The 22,205-nt window shown below is 40.1% G+C and overlaps 1 long non-coding RNA gene across 1 annotated transcript; it reads left to right on the top strand.

The window, feature by feature from the left end:
* The first annotated feature begins 329 nt into the window (after positions 1-329).
* LOC144018447 (uncharacterized) lies at positions 330-12,252 on the top strand. Its single transcript, XR_013283435.1, has 3 exons — positions 330-421; positions 4,746-4,842; positions 12,148-12,252. It is a non-coding gene; the product is annotated as an uncharacterized LOC144018447 (long non-coding RNA).
* The last annotated feature ends 9,953 nt before the right edge of the window (positions 12,253-22,205 follow it).

The following is a 22,205-nucleotide window of genomic DNA, read 5'->3' as shown; positions in this document are numbered from 1 at the left end:
CCACATTGGAAAAGAAATGTATCGTTGGAGTTCACTCATCAATCTAGGAACAAAAAGAAGTGCAGGCCAATTTCCATTTGCTCTTATTATACATTCAGTTTGTTACATGTTTCACCTATGGCTTCTTTTATAGCTTCTTGCATGGTATAATTGATGAATGTTAGGTTCAATATTTTATGGCTGTTGTTCACACGCCAAGAAGACTCTCATTGTTGAAGCTAATGAGGTTGCTGATGCCGAGAATACAGAATGGGGGATTTGACGAATGACTTTTCTACGCTCTTGTTGTTCCCATCTGAGCCACATGGGGGCAGTAACTGTCAAGTAACACGAGTGCCATGACGAGTACCTGTCCTGTACCGTCAGAACAAAGACGAAGCAAAAAGAGAAGCGTGGCAAAAATGACAGAAGCTTTAAGCAGGTGGGTAATGTGAGAGAATCAAGATGTTTAATCTTTGGGAATTGACTTAACTGATGTGCTGAGCAGGCATTTTGTTTTTCTCTCTAATGTTGCTCCTTTTGTTTTTTTCTACAATGAGTCTGTTTGTAATGTGATGATTCAAAAATAGTGCGTCAAACAGCCAGGTGATGTTGAAGTATTTTGGAATGCAGCTGCGATAATTTATGCATGAGTAACGGCTGTGATAGTTTGAGGGTGGTGTGTTCTTGACTGAAGCAAGTTAGAGATACATGAATGTACAACAGTACTATCAGTGCAGCATATGATACAGGCCCGCCAGACATCACCTGATAGGCTGTTTAATTCTGTCTGCCTTTGAACAAGGGAGGCAGGCCCACCTGACAGCCTGATTCTTGAGCTGTCACCCCACGGGGTTGTGTAATCTGCGCGGGCCTGACCGCCCGCTTTCACAGAGCGCACACACTCGGCAGCAAACACGCATGCATGCTCACAAACAGGATGTTGCCGGCCTATAGTAATGCGAGGGGATGGTTTTGTAATGCCCCAGTGGCTCGGTGACAGCCTGTCAATCAATCAAATCCGTCCGCCTTCCCACAGCACACCTGTAAATGAGCGTCTGTCCATCTGCCGGGGCCACGATAGGCTGATTGGCTCCGTCAGTCATAGTGTTCGGAGCATGTGAATCAATTTGGGGGCGAGGGGGGCATTTTTGTGCACTGGTCTGCACATTGAGTCATTTTTCTCCACAGTCATGCATGATGGCAGATGCCACGGAGGATGGACCGGTCCTCACTGAACTGATGAGTAACGTCCACACACACACTTGAAGTTGACAGGGATAAATGCGTGTTTGATAGATATTGAATATAGAGGTTCTCAACTTTTTACACCAAGAACACACTTGAAAAATGCTTCTCCAAGTACCACCACCATGGCTAAACATTAAAATATGGTGGGCATTCACATTTGTCATACATTTGCAGAGATATGTTGTTCTGTGGGCGGCACGGTGGAGACTGGTTAACACGTCCGCCTCCCAGTTCTGAGGACTCGGGTTCGAGTCCAGGCTCCGGCCTTACTAGGTGGAGTTTGCATGTTCTCCCCATGTTTGTGTGGGTCTTCTCCCGTCTCCTCTGACGTTCCAAAGACATGCATGGCAGGTTAATTGGGCGCTCCGAATTGTCTCTAGGTGTGTTTGTGAGTGTGGATGGTTGTTCGTCTCTGTGTGCCCTGCGATTGGCTGGCAACCAGTCCAGGGTGTCCCCTGCCGACTGCCCAAAGCCAGCTGAGATAGGCTCCAGTACCCCCCGCGACCCTAGTGAGGAATAAGCGGTCAAGAAAATGGATGGATGGATGTTCTGTAACAAAGTGTATGACTGAATTTATTTTTGCACTCCTAGATGAGCGATATTTACTTTTCCATCTCATTAAATCTAATTAGCGGTTATGTTGCAGTCCTAACACACAAATATTGACACATTTCCAAATGCAATTTGTTCTGCTTTTATCATTTATGTAAATTAAATAATGGATGTGGGTTATGTAACTTCACTATTGGAGGTCTACAAATGTAACAGTACAATTATAGATCGTAAACATGCATGCTGTGATACGAAAAGAAATTAGTTATTTAACAACAGAGCCATTACAAAATAATTATCTGCAACAGTTGGTAAACATCATCATGATCATCATCATCATCATCTTATTATTATTATTATTATTATTATTATTATTATTATTGCAATTTTACAAATTATGCCAAACTCACTTTATGCATTTTTTAAAGACCTGTTTCTGCTTCTTGCTTGTGTTAATTAATAGTGTAAAACAAAAGTGTGTTCACAGTGGGATTTACATGATGTTTGTCATCATTCATAACCCTGTGAAAGTGTTTGTACGTACAAAGAAGACTTTTAAAAAATACGGACTGGAAGGCGAGGTATATCAACTGATGGTGAACCACTTCATCTTCTCTTGTGAGTTCAGTTGATGGATTCATGTGCGGCTTTTTTTGTTTTTTTTGGCCAAATTGCAGGTTTTTGACCACTGAGCGGTTGAGTTCTGAAGAGCCGCTGTACTTTTCTCGACTGACAAGCGATCTTGTCCTTCGACGACAGCTAAAAGAATCATTTGGACTTGCTAATAAATTCAACAGAGCGCAAAAATGAAAGGCAATAAAATTACTTAAAAATTCATCAAGATAGGTGTAAAACCAAAAAAGTTGATCAGTTTTATGAGTATGTCAGCTGTGGATGGTTTCGACTCAAGACCTAAATCGCCATCATTCATCTGGATAAGTTGCCCTACTTATCCTAATGCTAAAACCACAAATGAATATTAAACAATGTCATTCTTTTTTTCTTTTTTTTGCCTCAATTGAGCAACGGCATTTTCTTCAACACACCTTTTATGGTAGCATCCACTCAACACTTTGCCCTTCTTGTCTTTCGGATGCTTTCCTCTTCTTCTTCCCTTTACTTTCTCCTTGTTTTGAAGAGAGGCTAACTGCCACTTCAGAGACCAAAGGCATGAGGTAATCCATGCAGGATTTGTAGGCCTCTTTTGTCCGTCTTCTTAAGACTTCCCACAGCATCATGTGGGAAAGTCGGACCACCAGTCAGCATTCAATTGAAAACATTGGGCTGCGTATTCACACTGGCAGGTGAAGAGGCGCCTCTTTGTATTTCGTGAGGAAAACTTGGTCTAAAAATATTTTGTTGTCGAGTACCCTTGAAGGAATTGGTGCTCGCCATTGGTGCCAGCAACGAGCGAGTGAGCGATGAGAACTCACTTGGGCATCTTTTTTAGCTTGGCTGGGACAATAAAAGACCAACGCAAAAGGAACAATCTTTAATGAGGACTAGTAAATGTTGCCTGGCAGCGTTACTGCTTGTGAACGCTGTCACACGAAAACAAATTGTGCTCATTGTATGCAGGAAAAGACGTCTCCGCCTGAATGTAGTATTCTTTCCACATTTCAAAAATACAAGTGTGTTTTGAATACGTAATTGTACATTTGCTTATAGATTTGCCCAGGGACTTTGCTCTTTGTTTCCCAGCGCTGTAGTTTATTGATGTGCGGTGATGCTAAAGCTGCACAAAGCACTTTATATTGCTGCTTTTTCATTCCCATACCCCTAAGTCATTATGTGCGCACAAAAATTACATTTGCTCAATTCCCATTGGCTCTGTGTGGAGAAAGCTTGTTGTTCTCCCTGTGTGTTTGCTAATCACTGCAACATCTCACATCTCGCTGACAGCTTGTAGCTGAGTCTCATATCTGTTGCATCACTTGTAAGGGGCGCTATTCATCTTCATCAGACGTGAATAAAAAAAGAACTAGCATCTGGTCAGCAGGTCCGGCTGAGACAATCATTTTGTTGAGGCAACAGCTGCAACTTGCTTGCTGAGTCCAGAGCAGGACAGATATGTTTGTAAAATTGATAATGACGAAGTCGAAAACTTTTGCAGACGACAATTTGTTGTCACCTTCTAAGATGTTAACAGATGGGAAAGGAGGCAGAAAATCACAAGGCGGGTCTTGAGTTGCATTATAGGGAAGTCAACTTTTAACATTTCTTCACAATAATATGTTATATGTGATCTCACATTCTGATTAATATTACATGTGGTGTGGAATAAGAGTTATATGACAAAATCCAGTCGTTATTATCCATCTCAAGGAGCGGCCATTTTGCCACTTGCTGTCGACTGAAGATGACATCACAGTTGCTCAGGCAACGGCCAATCACAGTCCACCTGTTTTCTGAAGCTGAGCTGTTATTGGCTGTTACCTGAGCTGAGCAACTGTGATGTCATTTTCACTCGCGACAGTGTGGCAAAATGGCCACCTTCTGATATTGATTAAAAAAAAAAAAAAAGCAGGATTTTGCTGCTTAACTCCAATTCCAATAACACAATATTAACCAGAATACCGTAGATAGACTAGTGGGGCTGCATAGCCTTTTATTGTTTTAATATTGCTGATTATGGCTTACATCTTAAAAACTCAAATATCCTATATCCTAATATACTTACAGGCATAGAGGAACATAGCAGTTGGGTTGTGACAGTATCGTCATGTTTGCCTTGTGATCATGTAAAAAAATAATGTAAACAGTATGTTTGCCATATGAGATCACCCACCACCCACTTTTAATCTTTACTCCATCTCTGGCCCCAATTTAGAGATGAGATTTAGCTGTACCATCAGTGACACCACAGTTAGATTATTGCCTTACAGGACATCATGTTTTCCATAAAGTGTAATCATGCTATTGACTGCACAACTCTTTTTTTTTGCTCGTTTTATATTTTCAAGGCCGCCTGTGTTCTTCTGTACTCCTGTAAGTCCTGTTCGATTGGTGTCACATCTCACAGACAGGATTGGAGCCGCTGGGCCGAGTCACACCAAGTAGGTAAGTTAAAGAGACCAAAACTCTGGGTCTATTGAGCGTCACAGAGGATGAAAAGGCACAAAGGACATGAGAGAAAGCACAGAATAGTGCGGCTTCCCTGGATGATGTTACAATGTCTGGCATCGGTCCAAGCTTTTAGTGTACAGTTAGTGTTATTTTTCTCTCTCCATTTTTTCTTATTAAAGCATCATGTGTAGAACAAAACTTTACTGTTAGATGTTTCTCTTTGGGGCGGCACGGTGGTTGAGTGGTTAGCACAGCACGTCTGCCTCCCAGTTATGAGGACTCAGGTTCGAGTCCAGGCTCCGGCCTTCCTGGGTGGAGTTTGCATGTTCTCCCCGTGCCTGTGTGGGTCTTCTCCGGGTACTCCGGTCTCCTCCCACATTCCAAAGACATGCATGGCAGGTTAATTGGGTGCTCCGAATTGTCCATAGGTGCGCTTTTGTGAGTGTGGATGGTTGTTTGTCTCTGTGTGCCTTTCGATTGGCTGGGCTCACATTCAACCATTCACACATCCGGGCGTTGCCGGTCCATTGGGAGCAAATTTGGGTTCAGTGTCTTGCTCAAGGACACTTCGACATGGTCACCAGTAGAGATAGACCGATATGTTTTTTCAGGGCCGATACAGATGCCGATTATTCCTAGTCAAGGAGACCGATAACAGATATTTGAAGCTGATATTCATTTTCAGTAAAAAGGGGGGAAAATAATGTAATTTGTTTTTTATCTAACTGAAATCCTTTTAAATTTATAACAAAACATTCAGGGAGCTCCCAAGGTTATCAGTACGTCTTAAAAAGTTAAATGGAAACTTCAGCAAGTAAATACTATAGCTCTCTATAGTTTTCCACAACAAATGTTTTTTCCCAAAAAAATTTAAAACACCTGAAACCTTAAACGTTCGCATTTCTTTGTTTTAATGTCAAAACAAAAACAAATGGTTCAGAAGTTTCCTAGAATCAGTAGTATCTCTTATAAAGATAACTCAAAAGTGAAATAAATCGCTCCGATTAAAATGAGAAGTGTGTTTTTGTCGGATGATTACCTCTGTTCCTCTGTGCAGCTCTCATTGTTTCTCGTCTAGTCAAGTTTGTTCCACGCCTCTCGATGTGAATAAATAGCTAAGGTCTTATTTGTGTCTGTGTTTTTGGGATCCAACCCCAGCACATAACACTTTTTAGAAACATATTTATCGGTCTGTCTGGATTTACTCTTATACTCTTAGAATTAAACACTGTTAAAAGAGTGAAACACAAACACAATGAGCACACTCATAAGGCGCTTCTGTGGGCCAGAACTCATGCCTAGAACCTCGCATAAAAACTCACCAACGTCACTCACCAGTCCTGCCTCTTCAACGCATTCAACATGAATGCGAATGAGAGCTCGTGCCTTCGATTATTCCCCGTATCTCCAACGGAGATGCTGTTATCCTCGGCTGTCGCATCAGTTAATCTGGAGCCTTATCATCTTGTTCCAGCAAGAGCTCTGTCACACTAAGTCCCCTTTCAAGGTCACTTAAATGTCACTTGGAGGTCACTCAACTCGCTGCGGTGCCTCGGAGCGTCTGTTTGCTCAGTAGGGGCCCGGCGTCGCTCTCCTCAATCACAGTCGAATTTATGATCTGCGGAGGAACCGTCTCTCATATGCTACTGAGCGCCTCCCTATGTTTAGCCAGCTAATCCCCGCAGGAGATGGGGGGCAGTGGACCATAGTAATATGGATGGAGAGAAGCTGCAGATGGCGGGAATAAGAAGTTGCGAGAAGGTGGCCCTAACGAATCAGCGACAGTCGGGATGAAAAACTCATAGTTGCAGCACTTTCCCTAAAGTGTCTGCTATCAGATAAGCTGAGAGATTTAGTTAAGACTTCATATTTAGAGCACGGCTTAAGCTGTGAGACGACGTCTTAACTGCGCGGATGCCAATGTCACATTGTGCCTGCCACGCTCCATTTGTCAAATCGGATATTATCGGAGTTTTTAAAGCTGTAATTCTGCATGCCTTCGCCGAATTATCCGCGACCACACGCGGCGAAAACACTAATTCGACCCGTCGTCTCCATGTAGTTGATGCATGTCATATCAGACGTCCCCTCCATGACATCGCTATAATTATCATCAATATTCTATTGGAGGAAAATGGCATTAGCCGCAATGTTTCTCCACGCAACACCCACACACCCACAACGATGTGTCACATTGCTCGATTGCCAAGCGGCCTGAGCACATTCAAGTTGAGCCAAAATGTCCTTGTGAGAATTCCGATTCCACTTTTCTCCCATTACGCTCCTCATGATCATTAACAACAATGGATGTCGTCTGTCATAAAGAGGCTTCAGAGAGACACATCAAGCGCAGATCTGATCGTCCTCCACATGTCACTTAGAAATAATGCTGGCCGCCCACAGGCACATTATCATCATCATCATCATCATCATCATCATCATCATCATCCCGGTGAATATAGCTTTTTTGCAGGCTCTGGATTATGAACAATTTTGTGATTCATCTCGTTCTGCGGTACAACAAGCAGATGTACAGTTAACCCTCCGGAAATGAACGAAAGAGCAACTATGGCAGAAGAGTTAGTTGCAGAAGTGACGAAGCAACACATTAATCCAAGATTTAAAAAAAAAAAAAAATCTGATATTATGATACAGACTCACTCTTGAGCCACCTAAAAAGTCATGAATGTCATAAAAAAAAACAAAAAAAAAAACCAAAAACAAAAAAAACGCTATCTCTATAATGTAATAGACTAGAATACCTTCCAGTTCACATAATAGTAGTAATGATAATGGTAATAATAACAATGATAATGACAATCATGATCATCATCATCATCATCATCATCCATTTTATGTACAATCCAATTAGACTAATTTTTTTTACTTCATTTATTATTGCCCCCAAACCCTGTAGCTGTACCTCGATCGCTTCCATCAGCCCAAGATTTAGCAACTTTAAACTTTAATCTTGTTCACTTTCAATGCAGAACTGAGACAAAATTAAATTGTCATATCGTCACCCTTTTAAAGTAATGGCCCAAGTTACAGTATATTGTTTTTAACTCATGTAAAGCACTTTAAGTTGCACAATTTGCATGCAAAGTGCTATATAAATAAAGTTTGATTGACTTCAAGGTGCCCATTGCAGCTCTGAAATTATTTTATTATTTTTATATTTAGAAGAATCTTCTTGACAAGAACACCCACTTTTATTAGGCAACCTCCAACATGGTTGTGAGCAGGGTTATTATAGTTTGGGATTTTTCCATTTTAGTTAGCTTTGATTTCGTTTGATTATTTTTTAAATTTAGTCAGTTTTAATTCGTTTTCAGGGTGGTTCTGTTAGTTTTTATTAGTTGTAGTTATTTAATAAATGTTTCGTTCTAGTTTAGGTTTAGTTAGTTTCAGTATTAGTTTTAGTTTTTTTTTTTTTTTTTTTTTAAAGGTTTATTACTTAAATTAATTAGCAAAGACTAAAACAAAGGCAATTTTTGCTATAATTACAGTTAGTTTTAGTTTTGTTAACATAAAATGTAGTTTCAGTTTTTTTTATTTCATTAACGATTTTTTTTAAATTTTAGTTTTAATTTTTTCGTTACTTTTTAGTTAACTGCAATAACCTTGGTTATGAGTGGCTGTCAAGTTTAAAGTTCCAGAAAAAGGTGTTTTTATGAAATTAGCCTTGAATGATTTACGTTGTGTGACAGGAGCGCATGATGGAGCCGGTGCAGGAGATTGGTGCACATAAGCATATGGACCTTTTTTGTGTTCCTGTGCCTTCTGGATAACGTGTAATTTATCACTGCTTTAAAAAAAAAAAAAAAAAAAAAAAAAAAAAAAAAGGATCAGAACAAGTCCAAATGTGGTCAGCAGAACATAACTAATACATCATATTTACAGGCTTTTGCCATATGGCATCGAGGCGTTGCAATGCATCATGTCGTCACACTAACAACACTCCAGTGCCCGGGCCATGCGAGAGACCTCCATAGTGGTTAGGCGGAACATGGAATAAAAGTCAAGGGTTTGCTGGGAGCTTCCAGAATGAATTTGTCTGCAGACCTTGGCCAAGGGGAGCGCTCGCAGGAAATAATGTTGTGTCTCACTTTCCAATAAAACAAAACAGTAAATTATTTACAACGGGCCACTGAGTGCGCATCCACCTCATTTGCATTCTTGTCGCCATGGGGATGGATGTGACATTGTGCTGATGAATGAAGGCGTGGGGATTTTAAAAAGAGCTTCTTCTGAAAGGAAGGACAGATGGTTATTTTTATTTTTTTATGGGAGCTGCAGGATAATTAAACGCAATGAATGGGACTGTTTTGGTTGACAAGAAGCTGCTCGTGTAAATTGTAAAGCGGTAGCAAAGATGAGTTCCTGCAAAGTTGGCATCCTCATTTCTTTCCTAATCCTACATGTATCATCACATTAGAAAATATAACATGTAACATAGTTGACTAAATCTTTTATGGTTTTCCTTGCTGTAAAATGATTGTTCCCCAACAAGACTAAAATCTGAATATTTTGTACAGTGTTGTATTTATAATACAGTATTGTGTTTTTAGGCACAATACAAATATACAGAGTATGAGTTGAATTTCTCCTAGAGAACAAAATTCTGTGCTACTGCTAATGTTAGCTCTGGTAGAGTGGTTACTATGTCGCTATTTTTGCCATTACTAATGTCAGCCACTCATGCTAGCCCCAGGGCGACTAACTAGCATGTGAGGGATATTTTTGTGCCATTGCTAATATAAGCCAATTTACGTTAGCCGCAGTTGACAGGCTCACACATTGTTCACTGTGATGAAGTTTTTCAGTGCCATTGCTAATCTATGCCGCTGCCGCTATCTCAAGGTTGACCGGCTAGCACAAGTTTCACTGTGACTGTATTTCAGTACCATTTCTAATGTTAACCAATTACTTTTTCCGTGTTATTTTACAAACATGGATATTATACTAATTGAAAGTGGTCAGTTCTGTTTTTGTCCAGTAATTAAATAAAACCAGCCCATGTGTTTTAGTATCGAAACACATATAAAAAAAAATTTAAAAGGGAAAACAAACAAACAAACAAACAAACAAACAATATAAGCCTACCTCAGACATACCCAGGCGCAGTCACAAGACTACAAATGTGTTGTGTCACAATCAAGGTCAACACGGGCCTTAAAAAATAAATTGCCCCTGTAAAGCTTTTCCAGCAGATGGCGACCATCTTGGCTTATCTGTGTGTGGTGTTGTTTTTCCAGTCAACTTGCGCTGCTCACTGCCTCACTGACTGAACACAGGTGGAACGGCCGAATTACAGTCTGAGCGTTGGACATTAACCCGCTCTATCTGGGCTGAAATTGTCATTACTGATGACACCCAATGTAATTGCTAATTTTACGCTCTGGCAGACACATTTTCCACACGTCTTCTCCTCATTCAACTCTTCTTTTTGTGTATAGCAGGCCAGGCTTAAGTTATTCAGCCCTCTTTTCTATCTTTCTTAAGAGGCGGCAGTGAAAACATAAAATTTTCAAGAACACTCTCGTGCGCTTTGATCCGCTTTCCAACAGCAACCCACTGCTACATGCACAAACAACAAGTACAGTTAAAGAATCAAATTAAAAGTTTACAATCGGAACATGTAGACTAGCTAGAGGTATACCGTGCATGGACTGCTGAACCACGCTTGTGACAGTTTCTGTTTACAATTCTGAAGTGTTTTCTGTACAATGAGCAAAAGTGCAGCACATTAACTCATTCACTCCCAACCATTTTCACTGAAGTGTTTTCCTGGATTTTGACTGATTTTGCAAGGCCCGTGAAATATTGTATGTTCTATTGCTATAAAAATATGGAACCTACCAAAAGAGAGATTAGAGTCTCTTCTTTTATCAGGAAAAAATTATATTCCTATCTGTTTCCGCTGTGCAGCAATGTGCAATAGAACATAGCTAAGTTTCATCATTATTCACAATTCTGCTTAGAACTGTGGGGAAATCAGCTATTTTTTAACATGGCCTGGTTGATCTCTTATACTCCGCTGCCACTCAACCATTTTCTGCAGTAGAGCGACTGCATGAAAGCCTTCTCTATGCTCTGGCATAAAAAAAACCCCAACAACAACAACAACAACAACAATAACAAAACGTATAAATACGTCTTTGGGACACTTAAAACATTTAAAATATGACGTATTTATACATTTTTGGGAGATAATGAGTTAAATCACCTGAGATGTCAGTCAATCTGTTCCATCCATTATTCTTGTCAGAATCACAGGGAGATGTTGCCTTTATTGCAGGGGTTCTTAACCTTTTTTTTTTTTTAACCTTGGGGCCCAACTTTTCCTGTAAAAAGTGTCCCTAGGGCTCATTCAGAAATTATGATTTTGTTGACTGTTTGTATTTAATAATTAAATTAAACCTAGTTAAGTTTATAAAATCATTATCAAATAACATGATACAATGTGGTCATCAGTGACATTTATTTATGTGTAAACACTGACATCAAATAAGAAGCCCAACAAGCCGGAATCAACTTCTCCGTTTTTTGTGTGCGTTTGTGGATTGTTTAAAAAATAAATACAAAAATAAATAAATAAAAAAGACTCAAACAGTAATTGTGTTGCTAACTGACTCACGTGACAACATATTTGTACTGTATTTGTACAAAACATTCCTCGCTCCCATCACTTGAAGCCCTTAATCAAACATGAGCGAGTGACACTCTCAAATAAGATGGATATGGATTTTGTCATTGTGGTGTCACTCATAATTGTACAAGGCGTAATTATTTCACCTAATCTTGTATCCGATTCCCGGCGGATTGCCCTATCGGCCCTCAGTGTACGACACCATGACATTAAACTCATCATTATCACATTGCCACTGTGAAAGGTTAGTGTGTTCTGGAAAATTAAAGGAGAACGTGCGTATCAGTTTAGAGTACAAGTGGGCGGATGGAAGGCAGGAACATGGAGGAAAGAAAAAAAAAAGGGAATAAATTTTTCTGTGTTTAACTCAATGAGTTAAAGCTACTTTGACAGCTCTACTATCATTATTTTACATTTTATGACAATTGAAATGTTACTTAAATCATGGTCTTTACTTTCCATAAGGTTTTGTATGATGACTTTTACCAAAGTTATTAGGACGTGTGAAGTACTGTATCCAAGTGGTGATGGACAGGTCGCTGAAACAAGATGAATGAGATACAAAAACTCATATAAATGTATCTTGATGAAAGAAGGGGAGATGAGGAAATAACATGAAAAAATAATCTCTTATGCTGTTGAACCAGTGGGAGCAAAGGTCGCGATCTGGACTTGGCATCGGCCGCACGCTCATCTGCATTCTCACTGAGGGTCGGCGGCGCCCACCAAGGGGAAGCTCCGTGATCAAGGATAAGGTGAGTGAACTGCCCTTGACCGAGACGCCATGTGTCCATGCAGAAGCGTTAACTGGGTGGTGCTTCTCCAAAGTGGGGTGTTTACGTGGGCAGATTAAAAAAAACAAACAAAAAAACGGCTTACATGTTTGATTAAGAGAGCAAATTCAATTTAGATACGGGAACAGAGCCCATCGTCCATTTTTTATAGATGGAAAACAAGGTTAAAGGAAAGGCTTTTTAGATGATGTTGTTTGTTTGTGGGGATACCACTTTATACCAATGTACTTTGCATTAGCCCTGTGTTGGGGGGGGGGGGGGGGGGGGGGGGGTCGTGAGCAGGTTCATTTGACTCAAAACAATTTCACCAAGGCTAGAAAACAAGCATGAAGAGTATACTGTATTATATATTTTTTGCAGTATGCAGTATTTTATTTATTATTACAGTAGTAGTGAGTCTGAAATATTTAGACAGCATGTCATGGTGTAACTAACCCCGGGTTTTCACTGGATGCGGTTGCGGTGCGGTTGCGGTGCGGTGCGTCTTGACTGCGTGCTCCGGACGGGTCAATTTTTTTGTCAATCCACACCGGCTCCGCACAGCTGCGGTCCGGCAGCTCCGTCGCCGCCCACTTCCCAACGTGTCTCGCGGGACCGCGCGCGCGCGATCATGTGGCATTTCACAACGAGAGGTGGACTTCTTTTTATTTAACATTTTCTTCTTCTTCTGCTATGAGATTCCATGCAGCATCCTTTTTTTGGTTGTCCTTGTAAAGTATATTAATAACGAGAGTCGGGTCAGTGCGGGTCCACTCTTTATTTCTGTCTTCCGCGTCCGGCTGCCGCTCAGTACGGCAAGCGAGACGGGCACAACAAGCAATCGCGAACATCAAACTCACAATACATTACAGTCCTTATAAAAAGGATGTGCCGTGTCATATATTATTTTGTGGTTTTCCACCTCCAATATAAACCTCTCCTCGTCCATGTTCGCTGGTGTCTAAACCGTGAATGAGCACATGGCCCGGCGACGCCCACGTCACGTTTTGCTGAAAAACTTGAGAAATAGGAGCTGGCGAGTGTTTTATTCTGAAAGGTAAACGGAAATTTATTTTGAAACTGCCTCGGTCTTCCTGTCCCGCTCGATGTGTTTTGTGCTAGCTTGCCATTTGCCGGAGGCCTACCGCTGCGGCGTCCGGCAAAAATAGAAAATAGGCTATCCTTGCGGAAGGCTTGCGGCACGCCGCAGGCCTTCCGCAGTCGACACGCAACGCACCCGCAAGCGGTGTAAACTGCACCATTCGAATGAATGGGATCTAATTGCTTGCGTCGCCGGACCGCACCGCAACCGCACCGCAACCGCAACCGGTGAAAACCCGGGGTGATGCTACCTTTTTGCCTTATGGTCATAACTATTTTTCAGATAATTCTCATAACTTTGTGCACTAAACCTGCCAAAAAACACCACATTGTGCAATTTGCATATTTTTTTTAACACTTGAACAAGACTTTTAGGTGTCTAAGATTTCAGTAAAAACTCCCGTAAGCTCTTAAAACGCAACATTTTTGCCCCACTTGCTGCCCTCCATTGACACACCTGACTAAATGCCCGCACGTGCAAGTGCTCGGAAGATGCATCTTTTCGCTTTTAATCACCAACGTGCTACTGATTGGACAGAGGTGATCGACTGAGGTGATTAACAAGAGGAGAAGAGCTGAAATGGCAACAGCTAATGAGGCACTCTGGGACTTAAAAGGTTCAGTGCTTGCGACTTCATTGAGCAACACAGAACAACTGAGAGACATGGACAGTCAGGGGCATTTTTATATATGGAATAAAAAACACTTAGGTAGGCTATATGGCAGGAATACAGTACAGTACCTTCTTACTGTCTGGGTTGATTGAAAAAACTAAAGTTTCGGGAAAAAGTATGCTTCAAAAGTCAGATAAAACCATCATAATTTGTGATGATCCTGATCTAAAACCTGATCAAACACCTGCAGGACTCCAGACCTCAAGGACCGGAATTGGTGAACCCTGGTCTATAGAGGATTAGCTTCACAAGTGTGTGTTGCTTTTGTGAGGGTTCTGGAACTCCAGAATTGGCATTGGAACTGGACATAGGAAAGGGTGTGGCTGCTCAGAATAATATAAGCAATGTTGACATGCAATTATGCTTAATGTAAAATGAGTTTGTTTTGCTTTCATATAAGTGTTTTGGTAATTTGTGGTATATTTACAGTTTATTGGCATATGTAATAAGGAACATTTTTAGTGGTGGTGTCAATCACTTGTGGTTTTTAGCTATTTGCAGGTTTTACTGTATAGGCCAGGAATGAGCAACTGGAGGTCACACTCTGAGTGGCCCCTTGATTGATTTTAAAAACAATTATTTATTTATTTATGTATTTAATTATTTGTTTGTTTGTTTATTTTTTTGGCGGGGAGATTCACTTATCTCTGGAGTTGTTTTCAATTTTTTGTTTTTTTCATTTTTATTTTTTATTTTTGGGGCATTGGGGGCAAAATCCCATTTTGAATGGAAAATATATATTGGATGTTGATCAGCGTTATTTATGGAATTATTGAGGTTTACAAAATGTCAATTATTTTTTCCCAGTTCGTTTCAAATGTAATCAATTATAGGCTACATTGATTTTCGCTATTCACAGCCCTGGGTGCCACAAATAGCACGTATAGTTTTAAGTTGTAATATCACTGTTCACCACCAGATGTGAGACATAGCCAAGTTGTGTTCACGTAGGGTTTTATACTGTCCTATATGAGCATGAGGAAAACCTTATTCATGTTTTGTGGAGTTGGAATTACATGCAGGACAAACAGTACCTCAGTAATAGGCCTACTAAATTTTAAGTGAGTTGATTGGTGTAAAAAAAAACAAAAAAAAAACAAAATGTGTTCCTGTACTTCTGTTTATTTGCTCATCACACAGCACAAACTTGAGGTGTGACAGGTAGAGACTTGGATGTAGCACTCATGAAGATATTTGACTTTTTTTTTTTTCTAAAGTTCCTTTTTCCCCTCAACCATACTCCCCTTTTACTCCCCAAGGATAGGCAGGAGGGGGGTCCAGTTGAATAGTGCTGACACATAGCCTTGAGGGAGGCTGAGGCACTTAATGACTCCAACAGATGTATTCACCCTTTTTGTGTGCAAAAACCAAAGCGGCAAACATTTAGAGTCACAGAAAAAGGATGGGAAATGTATATTTTTTATTTTACGCATCAACTCACATTTGTTGATGAACACCTGAAGTCATCAAAAACAAGTTACTGCTCTGCACATAGGTGCTGCTAACAGATTTATACACTGAATTCCCGATGTAAACACTGTGTTGGGTAAGGATGGAGACTGACGCCTTCGTCATAAATAGTCTCTGTTCGATAACTCAATAAAGTATTTGAGACAGCAGCTGCTGAGGGAGGAACTTCAGAGTGAGATGTGGAGAAGTCACACTTTATTGTATTTACGTCAGCAGGACAGATGGGGAGGAAGAGGAAAATTAGATGGCAGCAGGTGAGACATTACTTCATGCAAAAGTCTAGTTTTTCTGTGTATAAATAGTGCTTTATATCCATCATACAATTAATAGTATTTCTTATTTTTACCCCAGACCATTGTGGCTATTACTTAAGCCTACATCTGCTTAATAATGTCCCACATTTCAGTTTCAGTTCTAATTCAGTAACACTGTTAATGATGGGAGTCGAGGCTTTGTTTGTCATTGTCCAATTACGGTCTGCTTGTTCCTCATAACTGTGTGCTTCATTGATCTGCAACAAACTATTACAGTTCTCGTTGACACACTTATATATCAAACTTGTTTGCTTTTAAGTACTTCATGCACCGTTTGCCAAATCTACCACATTGAGGTTTTGTTGGGCTTGAACATCGCAATGTAATTAATTAATTAGAAAAAAAAAATGGCACAGAAATACATCCTGGACTATAAATTCATAATTTTCCCTCACAATTTTATGAGAAAATTATTGAAGGCATAACATTATAGAGAGACTAATGTTCGAGTATAACGCAAAATGCACTTTGCTGGCACATTCACGTTTCCTTCCTGTTTCCTTGGGTGTCAGGAGCGTTCCGTGAACTATGGAAGAATTTCCACATCTGTAAAATACAATAATACCCATCCCTCGTTTGCCAATAGATGGGCATCAATCTACCAAACAGAAGCAGAGCGAAAGAACTTGAGGCAGGTAAGAGGCTTCAACAGTGACATTTCTTAGGAACATTTATTTTTCATTTTTAATCAAATATACATCCCAAAACCGAAATCAATAACATTTTGTGGTATTGTAACACTCTATTACGAATAACTCTTACTGTCAACGTAGCAGCAGTGTCGAACGTCGGCTTTTTTACAGTGCTAATGCGAGCTGATGCTACATTCAAATGCTAGCAGCTTTAACACAGCTGTTGTGTTGCTGTTTGATTTCTAGCGTGTGCTAAGACCACATGGAACTTGTACACAAGAAAAAGTACTTGTGCATGATCAGACAAGTTAGCGTCTGGTGTAATTGTTACCAGAGGGATTAGCCATACAGTATAGCATAGTACTGTATATAGCTAGGTTTAATAGCCCACCTCACATATGAGTGCTCTAATCTCTCACAGGAGACATAGAGTGAGACATATCAGGTATTAATGTACTGACAGCCAAGCAGTTCTGACTCTCTCATCCTCGTGAATATGGATGAGCGAGCCCACCGGGGGCCTTTGCGCAGCTGGCTTTATCACTTTAATGCGCATTATGGCAATAATGAGCAAAAAGCTACTTAGATCCCATAATTCTCCCGAGTCTCATCATAAATAACAGCTTACATGTAGCTTACTTACAGCAGATAAATAGTGGGACGGGAGGGGGGCCTACTCAAAGCACCTGTGTTAACTCACACTTACAGGCAGCTTTTTTACTATCCCAATTTGAGAGAAATTGAAAATTTGAAGGTGGTGTGTGTGACAATAGGGTAGACTTAAATCTGAGGAAAATGTCCCATTCCACCCACAAAACTCGGTGCCATTACGCCACAGGGTCCATTATTCAATATGAAGATGAATGGGTCTACAAAAACACAATAACTCACCCCTCAGCATGTAAAATTCCCTGTGAATTATTAACAGAGCTACTCATCATTGATGATGTGGAAGAAAAAACTCTCATGTGGTCTATTTCTCAGTAGGGAGAAAAAAAGGCCAATTCTTACATTCTTTTATGTACAAAAGCAATAAAGTGGAAACACGCTGACACACAAACGCATACGCAGATACAGCGATTGCAATCAAACACAACATATTATTTATCTAACTGTCTAATCACCCGTTTGATCACAGTGGATCAATTAAACAATCTCATAAGGAAGAGAATGCTGTGTTGCAATGGATTCGTTTTTATGAATCTATTGCAAACCGGCTGCAAATCAAAATAGAAAGTCAATAATAACAAAGGCATTGTGTGGGTTGTTTTTAAACTCAAAGCTTTGATTATTTTTTTCTTTATTAAAAAAACAAAAAAACAAAAACAAATGGTGCATGGTTTTGGGGGTCTGGAATGGATTGGAACAGCGATTCAACAACAAATTATCCAATTTCATTTCATTGGTCTAAAAATTATTCTGTACGTCAAATAATGTGCCATTAATGTAGACAGAACAATTAACATTCTGATTTGCTGGATGGCAGGAGGTACAATTAACTTGTGTAACTACCTGTTGCCATACATAATAACGGGTCATGAATCACACACTCAGTAAGTAGATCATCATTATTTAAGTTAAAAAAAATAAATAAATGTCTGTTTGGTGGTCTGCTGAGAGATTTTTCTCGTGTGAAATATGTGCCTTGGCACAATAAAGATTGGGAAACTGGTTTGTAAATAACGCATTTGGTGTGCACATTGAAAGGATTTGTCCAATTGTACCTTGGTTTGTTAGGTTTCTATTGTGTACTTTATTGTAACTTGGAATAGGAAATGCAGAACGTACCCTTGAGTAGGAGAAATGCATAATGTTTTGCTTGGATTTATGGATTTTTTTTGGACAATTTGTACTTGGAACGGACATGGATGCACAGAGGAATGTTACGTTCTATTGCCGATTGATTTAATACCCTGCAAGCTGGAGAAAACACCAGTTGCTCTGTGTCTTCATTACTGCTGTGTTGTTCCTGAGAGGAAACCTTTTTTGTTATGAGCTCTATATATTTTTTTTTTTACAGAAGTGTTCCGGTGGAATGATTCATATTTTGGGTTCAACTTGAGGTTGAACACAGTCCAACAGGTTTGATTATGTGGTAGAACACAGACAGTTTGGGGAAACAACATATTTTACAGTATATAACAAATAGCTCAGTCTTTTTTCAATAAAGCATTTTCAACTGTTAACTTCATGTATTTTTAAATGGCCAAATATGTAAAGGCGACCCACTGTGTATTGACCACATGTATGCAGATGATGCGGGAGAGCTGGGTGAGAGGTTCGTGGTCCTGGTCATTTGTGTGCACAGAGCATATCAAGTTTACGCGAGATTAGCTGTGCCTATAGCATGACTTCCTCTGCTTTGACAATGAACGATGCGTGCATAATGAGGTGTCGACGGACATGCCGCGTAATGCAAACTGCGAGACTAACTATTCACCCCGGCAGGACACGTATGACCCGACTCTGTTCACGGTAATTAGGATTTTTCTGTCGGTGAGGTCCTGTCTTCGTAGCGAACACTACCTGGCCTCCCTGTAGGTGCAGCGTCATGCATACAAATAGAACTCCAAGAATAGCTTTAACTCATGTAGGTCAGGTCACAGCATTATTGGGATTCTCGGAGAAGAAATGCGAGTTTATGTGGAGCACTGTGTGGCACAACTTATTTGCGTACTGTCTATTAAATAAACTGAGGTCGTTTCTTCTAGATTAGAAGAAGACGGACTGGATGTTAAAAGCCTGTTTGCCTACTTGTCTATCAGTTTCAAACAGATATAGCACGAAGGTGAAATAGTTGAGTTAGTGTCAGTCGGTTTTCTAGTTACAGTTTTACATTAATTTTGTGTGATTTGATTTTACGATATTTAGTCAGGCATCCTGAGGAGTGCCATGAGAGTTTCTTGTGGGGCCCAAGAGCCACTGATGGTTTAGCACTGTTGGTGTTTGATAATAAAATAAAAATTATAAAACTTGGTCTGTCTTTCCATCCATCCATTCGTCTGACCATCCTCCCTCGCTTCCCTACATTTAATGTTAACTGCTAACGTGATATTAAACCAAAGATTTTTGTTTAAGCGGACAGCTGAGTGTTACTTATTGTTAGAATGGTGTCTTTTGGAAATGTAGAAACACATAACAATAAAGTTAACAAACTAAGGAACAAATATTAAATAATATTGATATAAACAAATATTAGCAGGCAAAGCTAATGCTAGTTATTAAGCAACATGTCTACTCTACATTTTTTCCTTTACAATGAAGCTTTTAGAGCATTGTTGTGGCTTAGTTGAATGTCACTGACTTTAACAATTGAGTCTTTTGAACTTGATTTATTTATTGTATTCAGTCAGAGAACCACCTCTATTTGGTGGTGGGCCTTTGAGCCATTAGCGGTTTAGCATAGTCAGTGTTGTCATGAACAATGAAGCTTTGTGTTTTTTTGTGACACTAACCCCGGGTTTACACCGGTTGCGTGTGCGGTGCGGCTGCGGTGCGGTGCGTCTTGACTGCGTGCTCCGGACGCGTCAATTTTTTGTCCAATCCACACCGGCTCCGCACAGCTGCCGTCCGGCAGCTCCGTCGCCGACCACTTCCCGCCGTGTCTCGCGTGACCGCGCGCGATCATGTGGTATTAAAAACAACAACAAACACACAGAAAGTCTGTGCTCAACAGAGAAGCAGAAAGAGAGGTGGACTTTTATTATTTTATGGTTTTCTACCTCCAATATAAACCTCTCCTCGTCCATGTTCGCTGGTGTCTAAACCGTGAATGAGCACCTCGCACGTTAACTCCAAGCCCGTCTACGCCCACATCACGTTTTGCTAGCATGCTTGCAAAATAGGAGCTGGCGAGTGTTTTATCTTGAAAGATAACCGGAAATTTATTTTGAAACTGCGTCGGTCTTCCTGTCCCGCTCGATGTGTTTTGTGCTAGCTTGCCATTTGCCGGAGGCCTACCGCTGCGGCGTCCGGCAAAAATAGAAAATAGGTCTATCCTTGTGGAAGGGCTGCGGCACGCCGCAGCTGAGACGCAGTCGACACGCAACGCACCCGCAAGCGGTGTAAACTGCACCATTCAAATTAATGGAATCTAATTGCTTGCGTCGCCGGAACGCACCGCAACCGCACCGCAACCGGTGTAAACCCGGGGTAACACTGTTTAAAATGATCAACTATGTGATCATTTTTTGAAACTATGAAATAATTTAAATCATTTTAACCATAGACTGGCAATAACATCAACAAAAAGAATTTAAAAAAATTAGCACAATAAATACTTCAAAACAACAACAAAAAAAGATCTACATGGAAGGAGAAACATCCACCTAATTTCTACACCACTTCCCTAATTAAGGTCATGCTGAAGTCTATCTGAGCTGACTTCAATTAAAAGGCATGTACAAGACAATCATTCACACCAATTGACTATGGACTGGAGTCTATAACGAACCCAACATGCATGTTTTGGATTGGGAATGTGGGAAGAAGCCTGAGTAGCTGAAGAAAACCCATGCAAACAATGGGCAAACAAGAGACTTCCAAATTTGAACACCAAACCTCAAAATGTGAGGCAGACCTGCTAACCAGTTTACTACTGTGCTACCTAGATGGATAAACAAATATTTATAAACATGTACTGTATTTCAGCTTAGACGTATGGATCTTGAAACTATTTGAACTGGAGCTTTGAAATGGTCTAAATAATCATGAAAGCCTTGTGCTAAATGTTTGTCCACATCAGTCATTTAATTCCGTCAGCAAACAAACAGATAAAAAACTTTTTTAACGTCTTTCATTTTGAGACTTCCAAGTGTCAGCAATAAACCGCCGGCCACTAAAAGTTTTGCAAGTGTTCGGAAACCCTCAAGATACTTGTTAAACTGGATCACTGCAGAGCTCCATGTCTGCCAAGCCACCCCACAAGACCTTCACTTCTTCAACTCAACTGTATTTATAGAGCCAAAAAAGTAAAAAAAAAAAAAAAAAAAAAAATGCTGCTGAAACAAAATGCTGTTGCTACCTACATGAATAAAATTGGAAAATTAAATAATAATAAAAAAAAAAAAACAGGTTATGAGTCTCATGTGGAGTTAAAAAAAAGAAATAAATAAAATTATGATCAATGAAATAAAATATTCATTTTCAACAACAACAACAAACCTCTTTGGAAAAAAATGGTTACAGTTGGTGACATCTTTAGGTCTTTTGACTAAACTGCCATAGTATTTATTTATGTTGTCTTCCTGCTGTTCCTCCAGTGACCTGTTGATGACCTTAAGCTATATGAGGTTGTAGTCAAATTTCCTGAGAGGACGGAGACGAAAAGAGCCATATGCTCCCTAAACATCAGTTTTATAACAGCCTTTATGTTGATGAGTAATATCATATTCCCCATAATGATCAATTGAATTAATAGTTCAAATCTCCTGTCCCATTCTGACTTCTCTCTCTCACTCCAACTACTACTACTCTCTACCAACAAATATATCGTAGCAGACCAGTGGGGGCTACAGAATCATCTTGACAAGATGGTGTCACAATCAGGGGCGCTTTGTGATAATACCCATTAGGGCTGTGCAGCTATACTCAAAACAATGTCTTACGTTGATTTAACATGATCTACTCTCATTGTTTATGCTTGTGTCAACAATTCAGCACTTTCTCCAAAGAATAAGGTAATTATCATAGACAGTGTGAATAATTTTCCCATTGTTTAACCCCCCCTTACACTTCCTGTC

This window comes from Festucalex cinctus, chromosome 5 (assembly GCF_051991245.1).
Source record: "Festucalex cinctus isolate MCC-2025b chromosome 5, RoL_Fcin_1.0, whole genome shotgun sequence".
NCBI classification, from domain to species: domain Eukaryota; kingdom Metazoa; phylum Chordata; class Actinopteri; order Syngnathiformes; family Syngnathidae; genus Festucalex; species Festucalex cinctus.
This window is presented reverse-complemented; position numbering and strand designations above follow the sequence as displayed.